Source organism: Acomys minous (genome assembly GCF_964271855.1).
Source record: "Acomys minous genome assembly, chromosome: 3".
Taxonomy (NCBI): Eukaryota; Metazoa; Chordata; class Mammalia; order Rodentia; family Muridae; genus Acomys; species Acomys minous.
Window position 1 is genome coordinate 103,782,817 of NC_140485.1, and position 25,979 is coordinate 103,808,795.

Sequence of the window (25,979 nt, forward strand, 5' to 3'; positions counted from 1 at the left end):
AAAGCTGTTTCCCCAGGGCTAGGGCCACCCTCAGAAATCCAACAGAGTAGAAACAACCTAGAGCATTCTTGATGCCCCCCACTCCTGGATGAAAAGCTACAGGCACTCAGGCAATCAATGTCTACTAACGAGGAAAAATCTGTTTTCTCTAGGGTCAAGCACTGATGGGTTACTCAATCCAAAGAGATTAACCCTAAACACGTGCATGTATGGAGAACACTGAATGAACTCAGTAGGGGAGTAAGATATATACATATATATATATATATATATATATATATATATATATCATATATAGTTATATGTATATATATATAGTTATATGTATAGTTATATATAGTTCTATGGCATATATAGTTATAGATTTGAGAGAGACTGGAGAGAGCAGGAGAGGAGTTGTTGGAGGGGTAGAAATGATATAACACTCACGTACGAAATTCAAAATTCTCAAAAAAAAATTTAAATGTAAAAGTATAAAAAAAAGGGAATGAATGTTATGTTTACTGCATAGTGAGTCATTTGCTACAGCCGCTGAGCACCCAAACACAATGGCCAGAGAAAAAGCAGGTGCTGTTCTGCCTTGACAGAAGTCATTATCACATGCTATTTAGAGTACGTAGAAGGGTTTCTTGGCTCCTCCTGAATCCGGGAATTCTGTTTCCAACAGGCTTTCAACAGCCATGGCTGTGGATCACCTGTCTGGTGACCAGAAACCTGGACCCAACATCTTGTGACTCCCAGAATAATGAGGTCAAATGTGCCAGACCTGCCAGGGCCCTGATAACTGGCTCATTAACATCTCTAAATGATAGCGCTTTGATTAAACCTCACATCTCTGCCTGCTCCCCATCTAATCCCTTCTATAATTAGAGCTGGTATTTTGCTAATCATGCCCTTGCTTTTAGGCTGGTCCATGGGCAGTGGAAACCCAGGCTGTTCCTTGAGCCTTATCCCCAAGGACAGAGTCTTCTGGGTCATGAGATCTTAGGTTCTCACTCAACCCTTACCAGCTAGCCATTCTCCTCCCTTGGAATACGCTTAGGTGTTTAGGCTAACTCATTATGCCAACAAAATATCACATGAAGCACAGGCTTCGACATCAGAACTCTGTGTTTTAATAAAAGCTCCTGCCCTTAAGCTAGATGTGCAACAGTTATTTTGTTAGCACTGCAGTTTTCCATTTAGTAAAAGGAAAGAGTGTTACTCCTGAATCCATGAAAGAATGAAAGTGGCAGAGGAAGGCCCTGTGGAGTAGTAAGGACCTATCCATGTAACTGAGACGCATCCATGGTTGTTACTCCCACCAATGTTCTGTTCCACAGCAGCATCACTCTCAGAACGTCAGGTACCCAAGACGATTTGCCCCATTTTGATTTCAGTACTCAAGGTATAAAGTTACATAAGACCCTGGACCTAGGAAACAGAGATCTTATCAGAAGACAGTTAGCTGTGGAGCCCCATGAAGACAGAGTAAGAGAAAAGCCAAAGGGCAGACTCCTAAAAACCAGAGGGTAAGTTAAGGAAGCTGAGCATGGGATGCCAGGGACAGCAGGCAGACTCATAAAATGAGCATCTACTTGCCGAGGCACAGGCTCTGGGGCCTTGGTTGCCTACCCGAAGATCAATGGTGAGGTTGCAAAGATGGTGGGAGTGAAGGTGTGAGGGGACTAGAGAGAGAAAACGAAGACAGTGTGCTGTGGTGGAGCTGAGAGCTTGGAGATAATTGTAATGTGAGCACTGGGTGTAGACTTTGAAAATGACAGAATGGAAGCAAAGGTGCTGAACAGGAAGGGCCTGGGAGCCATGGCCATTGCCTTTATTGTGTGTGAGTGGGGTTTCCCAAGATAAAGGGATGACTCAGAAAGACAGGAACTTCAGGATGTGCCGAAACCTATACAGCTGAGTCCTGGAAGAAAACCTGACGGCAACCATTGAGGAAACGAAGAAAGGCTAGACACACATATAGAAAAAAAAATGGGACTAGGTGGGCTATGCACTCTAATGGAGACCCCACACTAGTAGTAGCTGTCCAGAAGCTCAATATTTTTATTTTATCCACTTGCCTCTAAGAGATGGGTGTATTGTCACAGCTGAACAGGCAGGACCTGAGCTGGCTAATCTTGGCAGGAATTCTCATGCGGAGCGGTCTCCGGTTACAATCACCTGAGTGGGAAAAGTTGTAGTCAGTTTCCGAGTACACTGGTTTTAGCTAAAGGTCAATCATTTGCCAGCACTCATGCTTGGACCACAAGAAAGTTTTGTCATTCCTCAAGGATGACCAGAGGAGGGCTTTTTCCCCATAAATTTGCAGGTGAAGAACCAAACCTTTAGAAGTGAGATGGATTAGGAAGAGGAAGAAATGGCGTAGTGTGAACGACAGCAGTCTCCAGCTAGTATAGTAAGGATATTACCTGGAGCGTCGACTGCTGTGTTACTTCTTACCTTTCATCCACACTTCCCCGCAGTCCTAACACCAAAGCTGGTAAAAATGAAAAGAGATGACCACGCAGTTGCCCGCTACTCTTGGAAAACTGGTGAGGCTAGAGACGCTCTTGCCAGTGATGCATGAAGAAGAAGTAGGAATTGATCTTGGATGAGCTTATAGAGAACTCTCTGGGATGCATCTGGGTTCCAGAGCACAGGCAGCAGGGGTTGGGAGAGACTGCGGCCACTGCAAGGAAGGAGATGCAGGTCACTAAGGTGATGTGCGTCTTGTACTTGAGCTGTCTAGGGAGCACAGGTGAGAGCATGTGTAAAACAAAACAGGACTCTGAGGGGGACACTAGGCAGGCTGAGCCCCCAGGCCTTTTCCGAACCCCATTAGCCATGTGAGAGCACACGTTATGGGACAGATCAGCCCAGGAACTCTCTCACATGCCAGCTCGGAAGTGGCACACTTCATATGTGCTAAGGAAGTGGTATTTGCAGGTATCCTGACCTTTTAAGCCACTTGAGTAGGAGGCAGCTCCTGTGCCCTTCAGCCTGCAGGTGGGCCTGGTAGCCGGAGCTCCCCTCTGTGTTATCAAAGGCTGACAAAACATGGTACCCCTCGCCTTCCAAATGCCGAGTTGAGTTCTTAAGTTGCATAATGGCATAAGTTGACTCTCATCTCCCTCCTGTCCCTTAACCCCTGCTTTCTCCCTCCCTTTCTTCCTATTACTGCTGACCTTGAAAAGCTGCTAATAAGCTAAACAGAGTCGCTAACTAAAGTACCACACAAGCCTGCTCTGGTGTGCCCAGAGGCAAAGGTTAGTAGGGGGTGGACACGTGTGTGTTGCAGAAGGCGTTCTGGTGTAATAGATGAAAGAGAATCTCAGTGGCGGGGGGTGGGGGTGGGGGTGGGGGTGGGGTAAAGGAAGAAGGACAAGGATGACAGAGCTGCATCAGGGAGGGCACAGGATACTTCATACTCTCTGTATGTTGAGTGTGTGTGTTTCATGAATAGACGTTTCTCAAAAGATTCTGAACTGATAATTAGTGACTCACAGTTGTGGGCTTGGGGTTGGGACAGGAAGAGAGAATTTTGCAGTGGCATTTCTACAACTCTTGAATATTTTACAACCACTATTATGCATTACATCAGTCATTGATATACAAACAAGTCTATAAATGATTCTACATCGAGCAGCATGCGCTCCGACGAGCATTAGGGTTTTATTAGCTTGGGATTTGGGCCTGGTAGAAGCAGGCAGCAAAGGTTTGTTTAGTCATTGAAGACCCATTGTTTGGGGCCAGGAGGATGGAAGCAATTGGTAAAATCGCTCAGCAGAGACTGGAGACCGTTGTCAATGAGTTGGAAAATTGTTCTGAACAATGCACGGTGAAGGTTAGTGGCTGGGCTGACGCTGACAGATTTGATCCCCCATTTGCAGTCTTCTGGTTGTGGATGACAGCTAACGTATTGAAGTACAGAAGCAGCCGGTTTGCCCACTCTTAAATGAAGAATTTAAGGGCCACATACAAGGAACTGCAGATTAGGGAGTACCGCACCTGCAGCCTACTCTATAAGGATTTTGAAAAGAAAACTCAGTTGTATTTTTAAAGACTAAATGGTGAAGATTTATAATTTTCACATTCTTTTTTTTTTTTTTTTTTTTTATCATTTTCTGCTCAAAGAAAGGCCAGGTATGCACCCTTCCCGTTTAATCACTCATACTTGTTTAGGTTGATGCCTATGACGTCACTTCCTGTTACCCGCCTGTCTAAATATACATCAGGACAACCTGCTGCAAACAAGTTCAGTGTGAAAAGCATTCCCCCACACAATTTTTCAAGTAGTGTGAATGAGCTGCTCTTGGGAATTTATTCCCTTGTGTGAATCTCCTGAGTCAAGGGCGTGTCACTCAGACTCCCTGAAGTCTCAAGGGAAATAAAAAAAGGACAAAAAAAGAGATTTATCCTCACAGCCATTCTTTGTTTTGTCCCTGAAGCTTCCAACCCAGAAGGCTGGTCCTCTCACCCGCCTATAGGACTCCTATTTTTTTCTCAATTTGCCAGAACCAGATTCTACACTCAGGGTCACTACACGTATTCTCTATAAAGGTAGCTAAAATATTTTTAAAATTCAGACCAATGATGGGCTATTCCAGAAAAGCAAGACTAGCCTATATTTAAGAGAATAAGAGAGAGAGTGCATGTGTGGGAAAGAGAGAGAGTACACTCACCAGGGGTATTTTATATTATAATAGAGTGTGAAAAACAATTAAGTTCAATTCCCTACTTGTAAGTCAAACCCAATGCGCAATTTTCCAGTAAGCGATGTGACCAGCCATGTGACCAGCCAGAGCCAAATGGTTATTTTGTGGTCAATTTAATGCTAGACAAAATGTCTGTAATCCTTTGGTGACATCCAAAACACACTCATACAGACTGCTTTTGCAGAGGACCTGGATTCAGTTCCCAGCCCTCACATGGAAGACAAACACTCTTTAGCACTATAAACGCTGCAAGAGCATGCTGGGACTGCTGATAAAGGAACGCGTGGATGCAGGTATAAATAACAACACGTAGAAAGGGCAGAGAGGGTATTTGAGAAGTGTCTTGAGGGTTAAGAGTTCACTTAAGGGTAGTGACAGTCATCTCCTGCAGTGAAAATAGACATGGATGGGAGAGAGAATAGAAGGGAGGGAGGGAGGGAGGGAAGGAGAGTTTCCTTGTGTAACCTTGACTGTCTTGGACTCACATTGTAGCCCAGGCTGGCCTCAAACTCACAGAGACCCACCTGCCTCTGCCTCCTCAAGTACTGGGATTACAGGTCTCACCGTGCCTGGCCTGTCTCTGCCTCTTTACTCTCTCCTATGAGCATGTACCACCACCAAGTGGCAGAGTACACTCTTTTATAACCCTAGGTTTTCCCCTTGAGACCCACCCAGTGCCAACCCCACCACCACCAACATGTACACATAGCACACTAAGCAGGTTATTTTTCATTGTCAAATTCTGTGTACATCCATCACACACATGTCGTTCTGATCCTTTCTAGAGGTTTGTTATGCTTTGTTCAGAGGTGACAACTATCCACAGGCACACCGTGCTTCTCAAATATCTTAACTCTTGAAGATTGAGACCAACACAGAAGTCAGCATTCCAGCACGACTTAGGTGGACAAGGAGCTGATAGGACCCATGGTGTATCTCCATCAGTCAGCATCCTCTCCACAGGCCGCCGGGCCATTCTGCTTGTGCTCTGGTGGGTGTATCATTCCCTGTCAGGCTCCAGGGAAGAGGGAGCCTCCTAGGAGCAACTGGCCAGGCATCGCCGAGTTAAAGCTCTCCCGTGATGACTCCTTTCCCATGACCCCAGGACTTTCTCTTCTCAGACAGAAGCTATCCCCATGTACAGCGTGCAGTTGGCAGAGCTCAGGAATGACAGGAAAACAAGCAAGGGCTCACTTTCCAGCCAAGGTCACCTCCTGGTACTTGTCTCTCATCCCCCAGACAGCAGGGTCACCTCCACTGTTTCCAGGATATTGGCATTTCAGCAAAGCAGAGCAGGACCTCACATGGCACCTATATACCCAAGCATCTGTCAAGGGTGCTCCCTCTTTCTTCAGGGGGCAGGAAAGAAACTGAACATACTCAGCCTTGGGCACTCCCCCCTCACACCCTCCATTTTCCCTTTATCTCAGCTTTCTGTATTATTTTCTCCTGAGTGCTGAGCTTGGCTTCTAGAATGTGTTCTCTCTCTCTCTCTCTCTCTCTCTCTCTCTCTCTCTCTCTCTCTCTCTCTCTCTCTCTCTCTCCCTCTCTCCCTCTCCCTTTCCCCCTCTCTCCCTCTCTCCTCCCCTCTGCCTCCTTTCTTTCTCTCTCCTCCCCCTCTCCTGTGGAGAGCCACAGATAGCAGCGCCCCCTGCTGCTTCCCCGGTGCAATGCGCCCCCTTTTGCGCATGCGCAGTGAGAAAACCTTTGCGCATGCGCAGTGTGTCCCTTTTTGCACATGCGCAATACGCCCCTTTTGTGCATGCGCAGTGAGCAAGCCCCTTATGCACATGCGCAGTGAGCAAGCCCCTTATGCGCATGCCTGAAGGCATGGCGTGAGGTGTCGTGATTCAAACAAGTCATAGCGTCAGGTGGTGTGATCTGACAAGGCATGGCGTGAGGTGGTGTGATCCCAATGCACCAACCAGGAGTGGCGACGTGGCAGTTTCTGATAGGACAGGCACACTATAAAAGGTTCTGTGGGAGCTTTTCCCGGGGTCACTCCAGGATCCTGAATAAAAACTGCTGCAAGAAGAGTTCCCGGTGTTGGCGTCTTTCCTGCTGGACGGGAGCGGCATCGACACTCTCCCCCTCTCCCTACTCTCTCCTTCCCTCTCTTCCTCTCTTTCTTTCCTTCTCTCCTCTCTGTCTCTCTCTCTCCTCCCCCTCTCCCCCTCCCTTTCCCTCTCTCTTTCCCCCTCCCTCTCTCTCACTCCCCCCTCCCCTTCACCTCCCCCTCTCCTTACCCCCTCTCTCCCTCCCCACACCCTCATGTGTATATGTGTCCCACAGGCTAGGGCATTACTTCATGCCCCAGCTTTCTGATGCTAAGTTTATTGCACTGAACCTGAAGAAACCAGCTTCTCCATGGCTGGAGAGCAACTAGGCACATCAGAGTGAGGTCTACCCTTCCAATAGTCATTTATAGTCCAATAGTCCAATAGTCATAAATCCAATAGTGATTTAACCACAGCTACACACTATCTTTATCAGGAGAGGAAAAGTGAGCACCCAAAGGCCAACAGACCCTTCTTCTGGGAGTCATAAATGGAAGAAGTCAGTAGGCCACTTTCAAAGTGTATGTTAAGAGACTTTTAAAGCAAAAATAGGCTTGACATTAAAGGCACTTTTCCACAGAGGCCTAAAACCGGGAACTAAGGTCAGGAAAGAACTGGTTGCAGAAAAGAGTGTGAAAGAGGGCCCAGGTGTCAACCCCAATCCATGCCTGTGGGACTCAAAAGGGAACAAGGTCAAATAAAGGAAAGAGACATGCATGCTTCAGGAAGTTTGTTTCCCAACATTAGGTCAGCTTTGTCACAATTGTGACTGTGTTTTTTACAGTGGCTGGGTCCACCTGGGACAAGCATTTTCTATGAGAGAAATGGGTTCTGAGTTCTCTTCTTTCTGACCCATGACCTCTCGGTAGAACCAAACAAGAATTGGCACGTTTCCCTGGATGTCACGGAGGCAGAGCAGAAGGGAGGGAGCGATGCCTCATACATGGAAGGAAGTTGATACTGTCTTTGAACACGGTTTCCTACATAGCATGTTAATCACTGAAATAGAGATTTATTTCACCTACGGTGTTAGGACACAGCTCATCCTGGTTCTGACATCAGGATGAGTTAACCCCCACCTGAGTGTGAGGCAGGGATGCCTCTTGGTAAGTCAAGAAACAGAAAGGGGTAGACAGAAGCAGATGTGGGATGTAACCCTTAAAGACCTTCCCTTAGTGGTTTGTGTCAGTCAGCAAGGCCTCATCTTCTAATGCTCTACAACCTCCCAACCACCGGCACATGAGTTTTGCAGGGAGGGCACTTTAAACTCAAGCCCTAACATATGGTAATAATCAGTGTCAAGCTTTGCTTTTGATAGCAGAATATTACTATTTTTGTTGGAAAATATACTCTAATTTTTTGTTTACACTGTGGTGTGTGTGTGTGTGTGTGTGAAAGTTGTATTAAAAGTAGCTTTATGTAACCCTGTATAATCAAATAATTTTTTAAAATTATGTTGCTGCCAACAGAAGTAAGAGAGACCATCACAGGACATAGATGACAATACACTCAGAAGATCACCTTCTCATTTGGAGTCAGGCAGTTGTGAAGTACAGATATGCTCCCATCAGCAGCACTGATGTACCTTTTGGAGCAGTCTAAAAAGGAACTATCTACTCAGACAGAAGAAAAACAGGCCAAATAAAGTCAGTTTACTATGAAGAACAATGTATAAAATGAACATAGACAATTATCCTTCTCAGCCAATAGGATCAGAGACCCTGATCAATATTCACATTCGGATAATACACTCAGCTGTTGGTTTCTGGGACAGTTCGGCAGGTGGGGTCAGGGCAGAAATAAATCAACTATGTAAACACATGATTTGGTGGGAGCACTTCAGACTCCAACTATTTAACACATGGCAGTAAGCAGGACATGCTTTTGGTTTCGATATTAGTCTTGAACTCTTGTTGGGAAATACACTCTTGTCTTCCTTTCTAGAATTAAATATAGTGTGTCATGTCTCACCTGACTCCCCTGTGCCCGTCAGTTTCCACAAGCAACATCAAAGTAACGTGCATTGACAGTTCAATCTATTTGGATGGCTGAAATCTCCTAAGTGTCAGCAACAAACAACTTTGTCTATTTTTAGGAACCATGGCATTTCAGTCCACTTGCCTGCCTCTGCGGTTAAGATCATGTTTTGAGAAAAACAAAAAACAAAAAACCTAATCTGCGCCCTTATATCTTATATGCCTGTCAATATATTTTAGTGACATCGTTTCAGCATAAGAAATAAGAAGGTGAGAGCGTTTCTAAATTGACTGTACCTGCCAGGATACATCTGAAGAACGCACACTGAAAGTCAGATCCAGGGCTAAGGATCCACGACTGTGTGGGTTTATCGCAACCACAGATAACTGAAAAGCCCTGGTTGTGGTAGAGACCTCAGGATTCTGGAGATGACAAAACCAGAGAGCTGTGGCCGTGGAGTGGAGTGTGTCAAGAAGAAAAGCTGTGTGCTTGGTGCAGTAGAGCAGAACTAGGAAGGTGGAGCTAACCAAGCTCTTGACGTCTAGCTGATTTCAAATCACTGCGGGAAGTCAGGGCAGGAACTTAAGGCAGGAACCCGAGGACAGAAACTGAAGAATTCAACAGAGGTCATGGGGAATCTTGCTGCTGCTGCTGCCGCTGCTGTCGCTGCCGCCCCTGCTGCTATTGTTATTGTTGTTGTTGTTTTTTTTATCACCTCATACAATACATCCTGACCACACTTCTCCCTCCCTCCACTCCTCCCAGTTCTCTATAAACACACACACGCACACACACACACACTCACACACACACACACAACACACACACACACACTCACACACACACACGCACACACACACACACTCACACACACACACAACACACACACACACAACACACACACACACACACACACACACACACACACTCACACACACACACAACACACACACACACACACACACACACACACACACACACACACACACACGGCCCTTCTCCCCCGAATCGACTCCACCTCTGTTTCCTTCAGAAAAGAGCAGGTCTCCCATGGATATCAACCAAATAGGGCACAGCAAGCTACAGTAAGACTAGGCACAAACCCTCATGTTGGCAGCCTACTACTTTCTTACACACCTCAGGACCACTGCCCAGGAGCGGCACTACCCTCAATGTGCTGGGATGTTAAACATTAATTATTAATTAGGAAAATGTTCCACAGGCTTGCCTCCAGGACAGTATCATGGAAGCATTTTCTCAATTGTGTTCTCGTCTTCGCAGATTACTCTAGCTTGTGTCAAGTTGCAAAAAGAACTCTCTTGCACATGAGGCTATGGGAACAAGAGATAGATGGCTTCAAAGTGATGCCAAAGGGTGTCAGGTTGACAGGAGGTGGAGTTGTGAATGTTGGTACTAATTGTTAATTGGACAAAATCCAGAACCACCTGGGGGATGGGCCTCTGGCATGTCTGTGGCGGATTATCTTGACTGTTCATTCATGTAGGAAGGCCTCAGTGTGAGTGGTACTATTTCCTGGCTAGGATCCTGAACTGTGTGCCTGGAGGAAGAGAGCCAAGCAGCAGAATGCACTCACCACTTCCTGCTTCCTGTTTATGAATGCAGTGTGAGCAGCTGCTTCAAGCTGCTGCCTCCTTGACTGCCCATCATGACGGCCTGCATCTTGAGCTGTCAGTCAGAATAACCCATCTCCTCCTTAAGTTACTTTTGTCAGAGGATTTTATCACAGCAACCAGAAAATAAACTGCAGCGAGTGCATTGGTAAAACTCGGTCTCGTGGCCCATAACTAACTGCAAAGAAGACTAAGAAACACAGTCTACCCCATGATCATAGGTAATTGATTCAGTGTCTCAGTCACGTCAGACCGTCTCAGTGGTCACTATCAATGAAATGAAAAGACACTCCCCCCACCCAACCGCAGACCCCGTATGGGAGAAAATGTGCACCATATGTATGATAAGGATTCATATCAAGATGGTTATAATTTAATAATCTAAAACAATAAATGACTTTATCCCTAAGAGAGCTATAAGTGACAAGTAAGCACAAGAAAATGGCATTTAGTCCCAAGTGACATGTAAAACAAAATCACAATAAAGTGCTAATTCCTGGATGGCCAGAACTTGAAAGACACACCATAGTCGCTGTTGGCGAGGGTGTAAAGATATTGCACTCCTTGTTCATCACCGGCGAACATGGAAACTTCTGCTTTGAAAATAAAATTGGCAGGTGCTCAGAAAATTAAACAGAGTCACCAGATGGTCTATGAATTCCACTCTTAGATATAGAACCAATAATATAGTCTTGTGTCCATAAAATAGAAATACTTGTACACAAATTACTCATAGCTGAATTATTCATAATATCAAAAATGTGGAAACAACACAAAACCTAAATGGCCATAGGCTTACAAATAAATGTTACATAAATACAATAGAATTAAACCTTGCCATGAGAAGAAATAAAGTAATGATATATATGCATATATACATATATATATACTTATATGATATAGGATTTGAAAACATTGGGCTAAGTAAAAAAAGCTATATACAAAAGGCTGCATGCTATATAATTCTGTTTGTATAAAATATCTATAATAAACATATCTGTAGAAAAAAACAATGATATACCACTGGCTTCTAAACTCTGGAGACAGAAATGTTTATCTAATGATAGATACTGGGCTTCCTTTTGTGGTAACAAGTTTCTATAACTAATGGTGACAGTTGCACAACACTGTGACTATACTAAATACATTTAATTATATCATTTAAAAGGGCAAACTTGGTTGTATGTTAACTTAAATAATGAAACCATTCATCAAAACAATGCCTTCCAATGCAAAGGTTACAAGTTTTTGACCTCTCTAGAAATGGGGTTATGGATGACACATGGCTGCAGATAGTCAGGAGATAAAGTCCCACTATAAATAAAAAAATGCTGGAATATCAACAACTGGAGGAAACTTGAGAACCAGGTTTTAGCAAAAACAGAACCACTGTTACCCTAAGAGTAACAATGATAATTGGAGCTGTGCCCCAGATGCTAGGAAAATTTCTAAACAGATGAGAAGGCTAGAACATTTGTTACACACACACACACACACACACACACACACACACACACACACACACACACCCTCGCCTGCAATAACATCACCTACTGAATCAACAGCTCTAGGCAAAGCACTTAAATAAAAGTGAGTGTTTCTGTGTGCTGCCTACACTCCCTGCTATTTTTAGCATGCCTGTATAAAAATGAGAACGTAGAAAGAAAATTGGTTGTTTTTCAACCAAAAATGGAAAGACATAGGAAAAACACAGAAAAAATACAGTTTTACATTCATGTATTTGTTCATTCATTCAAAAAATATGTTCCAGGCACTTGGAATGCATCAATAAATACAAACACAATTTATATTTCATCTATAAAGACCCACACAAGCAGGATGCATCATAATACGTTTTCTTTGTTACAAACAGGCCAGGAGCCTTTTGTCGGGTGGCTCACCCCTGCAATCCCAGCACTGGGGAAGGATCAGGGGTTTGGAACTAGCCTTTGCTATGGTGAGTTTGAGACCTGACATACATGAAATCCTGTTTCAAAAAAAAAAAATCAAACAAATAGAATGGTATGTAAAACAAAATCATGGGCTAGGGTAGACCGCTTGCCTAATATGCATGAGGGCTAGGTTCTATCTTCAGTACTGACCAAAAAATAAGTAAGTAAGTAAGTAAATAAATAAATAAATAAATAAATCATAGAGGATAGTAAGGACAAGAGAGGAAAACATTTATGATTTTGCACAAGGATGTTCTTTATTGAAAAGACAGCAGCAATGATCTGCACAGGGCGGGTTAGATACACAAATGTCTATGAAAACTACGTGTCAGGCAGAGGCATCAGGCCTGAGGTGAGGATGGGCCTAGCCTGTTCAAGGAGCATCAGAGAAGCCCATGTAGCTAAAAATCAATAACCAAAGAGAAGTATCAGTAATCATTAGTCAGGAGGAAAGGGGGGTAGACTCCTTGACAATCTTTAATCCCGGTGAAAAGGAAAAGGCAAAGCTCTCCAGGGTGCTAATCCTGGAGTGACAGTTTTATTAAAGGGCTCAACTTTACTGTAAGGGAAATGCAGAAACAGGTAGGTCAGGAGGTTCCAGCGACAGGCCAGGCCGCACTGGAGATGCTATAGTTGTTGTTCACCATGGGATGATAACACCGAGACGAAGAGAAGGAAGGCTAGGGGAGAAGGAAGACTACGAAGAAGAGGAAGACAGGGCTTCTATTTGAGAAAGAAATTCTTATAGAAAGAATGGTGGTATCTTGTAAAATAAAGGGAAGGATGACCGTGTTGGTTTAAATGACACATGTCCTGTATAAGTGTTGTATTTGAACACATGGTCCCCAGTTCATGACACTGGTTGGAGAGAAGTCTTAAAGTGGACCCTTGATAAAGGAAGCGGTCATTTAGAGGGTGGACTTCCAGGTCACTCACTCTGTGCTTGTGCTGTTGATGGTTGCAGATATGATCTCTCTGCTGCCATACCCCTTCCCCTCCTCTCCCCTCCTCTGCCCTCCCCTCCTCTGCCCTCCCCTCCCCTCCCCTCCCCATGTTGCTGCCATTTTGGCCTCTCTTTCCAAAACCATAACTAAGAAAAGTCTCTTTTTCTTAAATTGCCTGTGGCTACAAAAACATAATTCCAAAATAATTCAAAGAATAAGGTAAAACTATACAAATAAAAAGAAAAGAGCAAAGCAACGTGGAAACTGAATAGTCAAGTTACTCATCGTGTACCACAGAGGACTTTTCATGGAGTGTGTTAAAGCACAGCTTAGGTCTAAGCCAAAATAGTTTCCTAGAACCTTCAAACACCACAGAGTTAAAGCTGGCTGTCCAAACGCTGGACAATTAAGGGCTTGCTTCCTTCGTGCCCCACTCTCCTTTTCATAGGCCTCACTGAAACAGAACTCTTTGGCAGGGCCGATTAGCACACAGAGATAGCAAGAGCCATGAGAGTCTAATGCATCTGAGGACAAGTGAGCCAACAAAACAGAAGATAGAGATGAAAAACACTCTGTCCTTGTTTTTGCAGTGGTAGGGATTGAAATACGTGCTAGGCAAGTGTTCCCCTTACTAAACGCCATCTGCAGACTCCAGTCACCTGTTAATGCTCCTGCCTTCCCTTGGCAGTTGTCCAGGGTCTACTTATGACCCTTGAAGAATGAAAACAAGGTATAAGAAGTTACACATTTTCCTTGGAAACACGCAGGAAAAAAAATTGTTCCCTCCATGTTAATGAAGATTATTATGCAATACTAATAAAAATATTTATTTTTAGAATAGGACTATTCTTCAGAAGACATCTTTAAAATGTCACTTTAAGGTGCACCGTAAAGAATGTTCTACAGTCACAGTGTGGTTTTGTAGCCAATGAATTTCTCCAAGAAGTAGCAGTATTATGACATCACTCTAGATTTGGGGGGGCAGGTCATACTTATATCAGTCCTAACGTCACCCCCTCTACCTACTACCTGGGTAGCTTTGGAGGAGCCACTAAACAACCTAGAGATTCAATTGCTTTGAGAGAAGCTACAGAGCTGTTTAATAGAGCTTGCATGAGAACAGAAATATTGCAAGGACCATCCCACAGTCAGCACCAACAGAGCTCTGAATCTTCTCTGCACAGGAGGGTCCACAGCACTGTGATACCAGCTTCCCAAAAGAACTGGAAAAAATCTCCCCAATCTACCAAAATCAAAGAGTATATGTATATGTGGGGGGCAGAGGGCTTTGTTTTATATTCAGCCATCTTTGCTTCATTTGGGTGACACCTTCTGAAAACTCATTGAGCCCAATCACAATACTCCCGTACAGGATGAGAAGAAACATCTCAGGAAAAAAAAAAATTAAGCATGTGATGGCCTCAGCCCCAGCTCCCACTCTTACGGTTGCTAGTGGATGAAGTAAATAAAGCCTGTGGTAAGAACAGCATTTCTGGGGAGGTTGGTTTGTAGAGGCCATCCCGTTAGAAGGCTGCCCCTCTCCGTGATTTTATGGTCTGATATTTCCATCAGTGGCATTTCAGTCGCACGTAGTCAATTATGATTAAAAAAAAAAAATCACAGCACTGCCTCACAGCTCCTGCTAATTATAGGTTGCTGTGGAGAATCATGATAAGGGGATTGCAAATGCTTTGATTAAAATGACATTCACAGAATTGACATTTAAATGGCTAATTTGGTTCCTCTTTCATGCTATAAGTTGATCCATCTCTTGCGCTGTTTATGGAAGACAGTTTGGAGAACTCATGGGCAGCAGCTGTCTATGAAATCAGAAAATCCTGTTGCTACTTAAGTGGGCTGAACGTAATACTGGGTGAGTAAATTGCTTCATAGGATTCTCGGACATTCGGCAGCATTTCTCCTCAGTAACATTGGCCTAAAGTGGGATTGCAAAGCAGAAGAGTAGAATTTATACCAGTGGTTGGTTCTCAACCTTCCTAACTCTGTGACCCTTAACTACAGCTCCTCATGTTGTGCTGACCCCATCCATCAAACTATTTTTATTGCTATTTAATAACTATAATTTTTGCCACTGTTGTGAATTGTACTGTAAATATCTGTATTTTCCTACGGTCTTAGGCACCCCCTGTGGAAGGGTCATTTGACATGCCCAAAAAGGTCAGGTCCCACAGGTTGAGAACCACCAATTGCATGGCTAATAAAAGTTCTTGGTTTCATTCTCAGACCAGCTGGTTCGTTAATTTTGCAGATTAGAAGAAAACCCATTTTCTCCCATGTAATTTGGGGCTAACACAAAAGATTTTTTTCCCAGGGTCTAACAAAAATGTTAGAAAATGTCTGCATTGATCATCGAATAATTATCAATTGAATCCCATCAGGCAGTCAATAAATGGTTGCTATTGTTTACATAAAGAGCGATCAGGGTTCTTTTAAGAGTATATTTGGAGAACTTGTCAAGGAGAATGTGATGTGAGACCTTTGTTAAATTACACACGTGCTAGAGAGAAATATTAGTCTCTATGGGGAAAGAGAAACAAAAGAAAATGGAAGAGGCATTGATAATGACAAGATGTGATGGAGACGGATTTACATTCAGAATTCTAAATGCACCAAGATAGGAAAGATGATTTCTTCAAGGCTGTCAAATACAAATAGCCAAAACATTCCTAGTAGTGTTTTCGCGATGGCCGGCCATTTTTGTATGGTCACTGATGCTGGTCTCACTCAAAACTCACAATAACATTCTTCCTCTTTTAAAAATTGAAGATATAATTCACTCACCTAAAACACACATTTAAATTATATGATTCATGGGCATAGGGAGATGATTCAGTGGCTGCTATTCCAGAGGGCCCTGGTTCAATTCCCAGCACCCACGTGGCAGCTGACAACTGTCTGTGACTCCAGATCCAGAGGATCCGACGTCCTCACACACACAGGAATGCACGTGAAATGATGATAAATACATTTCAAACAACTGTATAACTCAGTAACTTTTAAGGTACCCACAAGACTATGCAGCAACCGTTACTCTCTAATACCAATACAATTCTTAATCACAAAAAGAAATTTCAAAGCCATTAGCAGGTACACCTTACCCAGCCCTTGAAAGCCAGCATCTCCTAACTGCTACAACAAAATACCACAGATGAGGTAATTTATAAATAATAGAAATGTATTACCAGATAAAGATGCCAGCATGAGGTGTCTCATGGACCCTTCTTGTTGGGTGTTTATACTATAGACAGGATGGAAATGGGGCCTTCCCTGGCCTCTCACTACTTAATCACCGCTCAAAGGACTTAGCTCTTTGGAGCACCTCACCAAGGATTAAGTTTCTTTGAAACCATACAGATGGTCATAGCCATTTTCTATCTCTATATGCTACTTTCTATTTTTTCTTTCTATATCTATGGATTTGACTGGTTTTTATTTGTATTTATAAACCATAAATCACAAAAATCTGCCACCTTTTGTGTCTAGGTTTTCCAAAGCTCATCTATATTACAGAATGTTTAGTATTAATTCCATTTTGTTGTGAAATAATGTTCCACTTTGCAGATACACCACATTATCTTTCACTAATGCAGAATAACAGTTTACAGTAGAGACTATATCTGTATGTGTTTTACTTTTTTGTCCTACTGACGTTTTAGTGTCTCAGTGTTTTAGAGATTATTAACAGACATTATTTGGGCAGTGATATTTCATTTTGTTAGTACGGGGGCAGTTATGGAGGGCTGGTATATGCATGCCACACTCCATTTGTGGAGGTCAGAAGAGAAAGTCAGGTTCTCTCCCCCTACTGTAGGCTCCAACATTATAGAGAGTTTAGAGTGACTATTCAGGCAGAAAACCGTCTCTGTCATCTTCTCATGTGGAAAGCTTCTAACCTGCACTCCCGGCATAGTCAGGTAATTGAGTTTATTCCTTTTCAAGTCTCTGGTGGAGTTGAAGACCAAGTAGCTTAGTTTTACAATGGAGCTTAGTAGCTTAGGAGTTAAGATGTTTTTAGGTCTAGATAGATGTTTTAGATTGATAATGACAAGATGTGATGGAGATCGATTTACGTTCAGAATTCTAGACGCACCAAGATAGGAAAGATATTTTCTTCAAGGCTGTCAAATACAAATAGCCAAAACACGAAGAATGTAACATTTATATACTTCCTCATTGTGTCGTGGTTCTTCTTGCTATAGGTAGTTTATTGTATATATGTGGAGTAATATAAATGTATATGTAAAAAATAAATAAAATAAAATAAATATAAAAAAGAATAGAATTAGATTCTTTATGTTTCAAATTTTGACCATATAAAATTAACTGTGTATATGAACAGGTAAAGTTCTAATTTGTTCTTCTAAATCGTATTCTATCTATGTATCCCATATAGAGGGAAGCCAGTAAATATTTAAATGGAATTTGATTAGCGATGGAGGAAAAATAAATCAAGAACACAGTGTGACAGCATATTAAGTTCTTTCAAATAGCGAACGTATTTGAAAGCTCACCAACATTCAGCATTGAGAAGTCCATCCGGGGTTACTCCCTGTGATGGCTAATTTTAGGTCAACTTGACACACACTAGAGTCATTTTAAAAGAGGGAACCTCAACTGAGAAAACACTCTTACTAGATAGCCTGTGGGAAAGCCTGTGGTGCCATTTTAAACTTAATAATTGATGTGGGAAGGCCAGGCACATGGTTGGCAGTGCCACCACTGGACAGGTTGTCTTAGACACTGTAAGAAAGCTGACTGAGCAGGCATGAGCGCCAATAAGCAATGTCCCTCCATGGCCTCCGTATCAGCTCCTACCTCAGGTGACTGCACCTCTCAGTGATGGAATATGACTTGACATTTATAACCTGAAATAAATCCTTTTCTCCTCAAGTTGCTTCTGGTTGTGGTATTTTTATCACAGCAATAGAAACCTTGAGCAAGACACTTCTCTAACACTCTCCCTCATATCTTTTTTTTTTCTCTCCCTCATATCTTGCCTTTTACCTTCCTCAATTCTGTCCAGACCATCACTGTAGGCCTAGAATTCAAAGAGAGTGGACTTCTTTACTCGGTGGCAGTTCCTGCACTCCTTCGTCAGGTGGCCTCACTTCTTCCTTGCCTCCATCTCACTTACGCCTTTTTTTTATTCTCAGAGACCACTAAATCAAACTTGAGCTTCATCAGAGTGTAAAGCTCCCTCCTCCGGTTGGCAGTGGCACCATTTCTTTGGCCTCATTCTGCTTCCAGAACTGAAATCTGTGGACTCTGGGAGAATCTGTTCCCACATTTCACCACTCAGAGCTGAGAAAGACAAGAGTGGCTTCCTGTCCCCAAACTCTTCGGAATGAGGACCTGAGGACTTGTATAATGATGGGCTTCTGGCTTCACAAACAATTTCTAGTTCCTCTATGATATCTTACCTTCCCACGGACTTCTTACAACCTAGAATTAAGACCTGCTAAACCACTGGACTCTAAGGGGTTTCAGAAATGTGTATTTATGGCACATGCTTTTGAAGCAAAGGAGTTCACATGACTACATCAAGCCAGTTGCTCCCTTGTGGAAGCTGGAAAACTCGGTTCTTGGGACTGTCATTGTTAAGCATTCTTCAAAGGGCATCTGCTGTTAAGGACTTTCTAATTTGTCATACACCTTTCATGTTTTTATTATTAAAAAGGTAGTATTCTCTCATACAGTTCATCCCAAGCACAGCTCCCCTCCCTCCATTCCTCCCAGCTCCCCTTACTTTCTCTCTCCCTCAAACCCACTCATCCTACATTTCCTCTTCATAAAAGAGCAGAACAGTCAACAGCCAAACAGGAAAAAACAAGATACAATAAGACAAAGCTAAAGCCCTCATATGGAGGCTGGACAAGGCAACCCAATAGGAGGGAAAAAAAAAATCTTACGAGCAAGCAAAAGAGCCAGGGACAAGTCCCACAAAACACCAAGCTAGCTGCAATAACATATATTCAGAGGGCCTGGTGCAAACCCATGCCTGCTGCCTTAGTCTCTGTGAACCTGTGTGAGCCCTGCTTGGTTGATTTGGTGGACCATGTTTTCCTGGTGTCCTCAGTCCCCTCTGACTACTTTGAGATTCTATCTTACACCTGTCAGAATGACTAATGACACACGTGACAGCTCTTGCTGGAGAGGACAAGGAAGGGGAACACTCCTTTAATGTTGGTAGGAGTGCAAACTTGTACAGCCACTACGGAAATCAATACGTCAGTTCCTCAGAACACTGATCTACCTCAAGACCCAGCTACACTACTCTTGGGCATACACCCAAAGGACACTCCGTCCTACCACAAGAACACTTGCTCAACTATATTCACTGCAGCTTTATTTCACAACCAGACACTTGAAACAGCCTAGATGTTCCTCAATTTGAAGAATGGATAAAGAAACTGTGATACCTTTACACACTGGGGTACTCAGCAGTTTAAAAGAAAAAACTAACAGGGACAAGAGACCTAGGCTAGAACCCAACACAACTGGCAAAAATAAATTTGAAAAAAATGAAATGATTCCTAATGATATTCCACCATACTCATAGATTGGTGACTTGTCTAGTCACCATCAGAGAAACTTCCTTTGGCAGCAGATGAAAGGGAGTACAAAGATCCACAGCCAGACATTAGGCAGAGTCTAAATTCAAGGCTTTCACCTTGTCCATCAACTCAGAAATCAGGGAACTCCACGGAAGACTGGGGAGGTAAGACTGTGGATGGCTTCTTGATGTTTTCTGTCTTATATAAAGTCACTGGGCCCTCTTAGTAAGGTTATGACCATTTCCCAAGCAACACCGTGAGCAACAATAAACTGAGCATTAGGGGACCCCCAAACTCATACAATGTAGGTGAATATTGGTCATCTATGGCATACTGTATAATATAAAATACTCTCGGAAAATTAAAGGAAAACCTCTCTGTTGTTTATGGCCTGCCTTTGCTGCACAGAGAACAGATGTTGGAGATCACTCTTGACTCCTCAAACGATGTGATAGTTTGTGACTTCTCTTGCTACAGACATTCTTAGATACGAGCAGGGAACAACCCTGCTACACTTGCTAGTTTACCCAGAAAAATGCCTGGCACAATGTGCAAACTGCATAGATGTAAAAGGAAAGTCAAAGCTAAAAATTTCCTGCCGGGCCAGTGAGAGCGCATCCTCACTCCAGCTTCCTCACAAGCTCCTGGTTCTAACACATATTAATTAAAAATAACTTACTTGGCAATACAAGCTTTTCTCTCTCAGACACATTTTCTCACTTCAATCTGAGAACTTTCAACCTATCCATGTGGGCTGCAAAAATTTGCAGAAGGTAGTTCAAAAGAAAATGAAGTATTGCTGCCCTCATTTGGGTCTCTTCCTAGAAAAGGAACAGGAGTTTTTGTTTGCTCTATGCTCTCTGAAACTATGTTTTATTGATTTTTTTTAAAGGCGTATTTAAAAGAAAATAAACAAATGTCTCTCTCATCTTTCAGTAAAGCTAATCCTACTGGTACCCTGCCTGTCTCTGAAAAGTTATGAGTTAAGAAAACAACTCTTGGCTTTGCATTTAAAAATAGAAAATAGGAAAAACATTTGGTTCTAAAAAAAACAAAAACAAAAACAAAAAGCAAAACCAAACTGAACTTGAACCTATGTCCAAAAAGATAAATGTGGAAACTTCCTAAAGGAGAAAGTGACTGAAAGATTGGATTTTAACTCAGAGAAGCTAGGCAGTGAAAGGTGATGCTTCAGAACCACTCTTTAAAGGCGTACGCCATAAATCCACAATTACGCTCATCACACAAAAGCTAATCTTGTGTACACACTTGGTCCTCACCACTCTCCTGGTTATTTCACTGCCATCGACTTCCTATGCTCTTGAGATGTGTGAGTATTGCATCTGTGTGTGTCTGACGTTGTATCTCTTCCCAGGCTCCTGTGCACTGGTATGGATTCAGCAGATTGAGATTAGCCATAGAGAATTAATAGCATGAAATCTGGCAGATGGCCCAAACCGGAGCATGTTCTCCAGTTTTCCTGTTTTTCCCAACATTTATCAGGGCACAGCCACTAAGCAGAATAAGAGAGCGCAAGTGCATTGGAAGGACCTATGCTAGAGTAGATACCTATTTCCAAGACTCTGAGCCCAAGGGGACCAAGCAGGAGAACCACTCTTCTTGCTTTATAATAAACTAAACAAAAGGCTAATCCGTTGACTATTTACAAAGGTATCCAACAGCTGAAACAGGGCTTTCAGAGTTTTAAAAATAGTTTCTAACCTATTTCACATTTGCCCGCACAACGTTAGGCGGGCATGGTTTTGTCAGCGCAAGATCCCTGTTGGACAAACAGTAGTAGTCTTCCCCCATTCAAAGTCATACGGTTCTGAAGGAACGGTGTTAGAATAAAGTTCCCCTGGCCCCCTTTCCAACCCTCTGCTCATGCTTTTAGGTTCTAGGGGGAAAAGAAAACCTATCTTGAGTCCCCAAATGAACCATTTTCATTCTGAAGAGAAATTGAAGACCGCGTCTTTAACTATAAGGCTAAGTCATAACTAATAGTAACTCTAACACACCACATCAATCAAATTCTAATAGCCCAAGTGCAAACGAGGCATCGAAATATTGGGCTCTCAGGTAGCTCTTCACTAACCAAATGCTGCCTCCATCGACTAAGTATAGCTTTCCCAAATTCCAAAGCCTCAGGACCCAGGATGCCGCTCACCCTAAGTAACATTATGAACTCTGAGTAAATTGAACTCGACAAAGGAAAATGCAGTATCTCTCACTGCAGAGTTTTAGCCTTGTTGGCTTGGTAGTCGCTAGTAAAAGGTACTCGATGACTCAGTTTACACATACTTGGAATGAGACCTTCTATATCCTCCCTCCCTCCAAGTCTAGGCATACCTAAAAGCAGATAAGAAGAAATACACTCTTGCAAGTTTAGAGATAAACTTCTAGACCCAAGGGAGGGTCTCTCTGGAAATTTAAACAAGAGTGGTAACTATCTCTTTAGAGAGGGACGTGGGAGGAAAAGACTTATCTTGGTAAGATCTGGATTTTAAGACAGATGGAAGTGGAAAAAAACAATTCTTGATTCTTAGTTGTGTTATTTTATTTTAATTTCTCATTAAGAAAAATGTCACTTGTCAGTGCAGACTACAGCTATAAAACTGATGGATTGCCATGACAAGGGTAAAGTTGAAGTCTTACTGAGGCAGACTGAAAGAGCTTGGCCTCACCTCTGCTTTGTGGATTTAGTTGGCTCTGAATGAATTGCCTGTGTCCTGAGTTTGATTTTAAACTTCCTGTTGAAAATACTGTTGTCAGAAAAAGTATACTTTATTTTTTTAAAAATACACAAGAATAATCTCTTCATAGTTTAGGATCTATACCGACTATTTGAGTTGCAGAAAAGGAAAAAATCCCAGCAGAGCCACTATATATATGAGACAGGACATTTTGAAAATGTATGTGGGACCATTCTATCTCTAAGAAGTTCCCTCCCCCCCAAAATTAAAATGAAAGAATATCAGTGCAAAAGGTAGATTTGAATCTTTACATAACCAGGGTTAAAAATAGCAAGAAAATGACAACTTCCTTCAGTGAAAAACTGCATTAGCAAAAGCAAGGTTAGCAAGATGACTAGGGTAGAGAAAAAGAAAGCTCCTTGCATCCCTATATACAACTATCAATCCTTTTCATATGCTTGTAAAGATGAAACCAGGAAAGATACAGGCTGTGGTGAGCATAGTCAAAACACCCTTTAGACGCATAAAAATAGGTTAGTCAGGATCCCCACTGCACCCAACGCTGTCCCTGATAACCAGAACCAAGTGACATCACTTATTCAGGATATCCACACACACAAGTAGAACTTCATGAAGTCCACTGGACAGTATTTAAGCAAACCCAAGAGCAATGCTTTGCACTGCACATCTTCAGGTCTGCTGGGCAGATAACAGCTTGATCTGCCCTGTGGCTGGAGAGTCTTTCCTGGGATCCTGACCCTTGAACCTGAAGACTACTCTGAGACTGACCTTTGGCTAAGATGTGGAGCAGGTGAGCAGCCTTGGGGAAACAAGCTTAGGACCATAGTTGGGAACCCAGAGTGTGGACACTGCGTGATGAACCTAAGCATAATAAAGTATAACGTTGGTTTTACTGGCTGTGCATACCTATCTTCTTGCTTGCAACACTGGCATCTTCCTTACTAGGTTAAGATCAAAGTAGATTGATCATCTGCCCATTTACAGAGACAGAGGCACAGACTGCCTGTCCTCGGTCTTTCTATGTTGTTCCTGCCAATTCCCTGACAATCCAGAGACGTCATTATCAGAACCACCACCAAGCTGACTTTCTGACCTTCTCCCCTTCTAGCTACAATGAGTAGCTGGATGTGCTGCTCAAAACCACACTCTCTGGGTTGTCCTTCTCCCACTGTCCTTTCAGATCATCTGCTGATGTCCTACAGACTTGAGGACCATCCTGCACAGACTTTTTTTTTTTATTAGTTTTGGTCATGAGTGAAGGTTGAGAGAGATAAGGTTGGGTACCACGAGTAAAGATCGTGGAAGTTTGAGTTCATTATTCACGAAAACTAACTGACTCTTGGAATTGCTTGAGCCAAGTGTAACATTTGCATATAATGACACAGTGATGCTATTCATGATAAACTTCATGGCTTCCTAGGTCAGAAAGCATCTAGTTCACGAGTGGTAATCTCAGTCTCAGCTATTTGGTGGCCCACAATCTCGGGCATTCAGCAGCTGCTGGTAATCAAAGAGAAGCCAACAACTGCTTCTCAAAAAACAAAAAAACAAAACAAAACAAAAAAAAGCCAGTCATCTTTCGAGGGTGTCAGACCTCAGTTTCCCATTGTGGTGAACTGTATGGTCTTCTACCTACATGTGTACAACTTAAAACTGTCCAATCTGATGGATTGCGCAATGCTCTTACGTTTTTCTGCTGTTTGTTCCTAACCAGTTATCTGTCGCATGTTTTGCCTTCCCAGGATTTTGGAGCAGCTGGTAGAACCTGCTCACTAAATTCTATGAACATAGCATCAGTGTAATGGATTATCCTCGTATCCTAGGGAAGGGACAATGATTGAGATCCCTATGGAAAGGATTTAACAAAGGGCTAGGGGATTAATATGGACCAACAGTTTTATAGATGATAGCTGACCTATGATGGTTTGATCTGGGATTTTTGGACTTTTATAATGGTACAAAAGCAGTATGTGCTTAACAGAAATCTTTATTCAAATTTTGAATTTAGTTTGTTGTTGTTGTTGTTGTTGTTGTTTTTCTAGATCAAGAAGAATGTGTGCTATTCTCTTAAGCCAGTCTCAAGTAGCCACAATTCCCCATCAGCCACATCGGCATGAGAGTAAACCAGCAATATGCAGATTGCACTGAGCTGCTGAGCTATGATGGCCGGTAGGTTAAATGCATTTGGACGTACAATAGTTTTGGTGTATTAAGATGTAGCCCCAACATAAGTGGAAACGCTTCTGCACGTTGATGGTTCTGTCAGTTAAATGCAATCTGCTTTGACAGTTTTACTAATCGGCATTTGCCAGATCAATGGCTGCCTTCCAGGGGCTAAGGACAGGTGTTGATTTGCTCCAAAATTGAAGCAGCATCTGGAACCGTCACCATAATTTGCATCAGCATCTGATTAAGTTTACAATAATCAGCTATCATTCTCCAAGACCCATCTGTCCCATCCACAAGCTGGAGAGCAAATAGTGACGTCATAGGGATTGGCATGTGGATTTCCTAAAACCTCGATGGTGACAGTGATCTTGCCATCCTTCCGAGGCCACGGGTTTATTGCTGCTTTAACTAACTGACTTTGGAGAGAGAGGCAGTCTTGACTTAACCAGCTCCTCCTAAATAACAGCTGTCACTTCACAGAACACAGAACCAATTTGAGGCTTCTTCTGTTGGTGAATACCTCTTTTCCAAAAAGGCAATCTGGACCTGGGCTGCCAGAACCCTTGCCAAAATTTTGAGCTGAGAGAGGAAATGCAAAAATTGTGTTGGTTATCAACAAATTTCTTCCAAAACAAATATAGCTATCTCTGCCTCAAACCCAATCCTAAAGATCCATCCTCATAAATCAGCATTTCTCAACCTGTAGGGCGAGACCCCTTGTGGGAGGGCCTAGTAAACTTTTCATAGGGGTTACCTAAGACCATCAGAAAACACAGATACTTACATATTATAAATCGCAACAGTAGCAACATTACAGTTATGAGGTTGCAACGAAATGACTTTATGGCTGGGGACCACCACAACATGTGGAACTGTATTAAAGCGTTGCAGCCTTAGAGAGGTGGAGAGCCACTGCCATACGTCATCTCCAGGTTTCTGATAATACAAACTGGCAAAAGAAAAGGCCTTGCTTTTTCCTTCCTGACAATGTGAGTTGTGATTTCCGGTCTCCTTCCAGGGAAGTTGTTACTATGCAGAGCCAAGAAGAAACCAAGTCTTGCCATGAATCAAGAAGCAGTAAGATGTGGCACACGTATATCCTAAGGAGGATTAGGGGTCTCCTCAGTCATCATGGCTTCTTTTAGCTTTGTCAGATGAGAGAGGAAGGGTTAACTTCTGATGTCACAAAAGGATCTCCAAAACTTATGGATGCTAGGTTCTCACCTTGACTAGTGCCATCAGATTCTTAGTGTTTACTCCTTC

The 25,979-nt window shown here is 42.8% G+C and overlaps 1 long non-coding RNA gene across 1 annotated transcript; it reads right to left on the bottom strand.

Annotated features, from left to right (window-relative positions):
• Window positions 1-2,044: 2,044 nt before the first annotated feature.
• LOC311594067 lies at window positions 2,045-9,183 on the bottom strand. Its single transcript, XR_014777945.1, has 3 exons — window positions 9,028-9,183; window positions 2,443-2,671; window positions 2,045-2,163 (listed from the first exon to the last, which is right to left on the bottom strand). It is a non-coding gene; the product is annotated as an uncharacterized lncRNA (long non-coding RNA).
• Window positions 9,184-25,979: the final 16,796 nt, after the last annotated feature.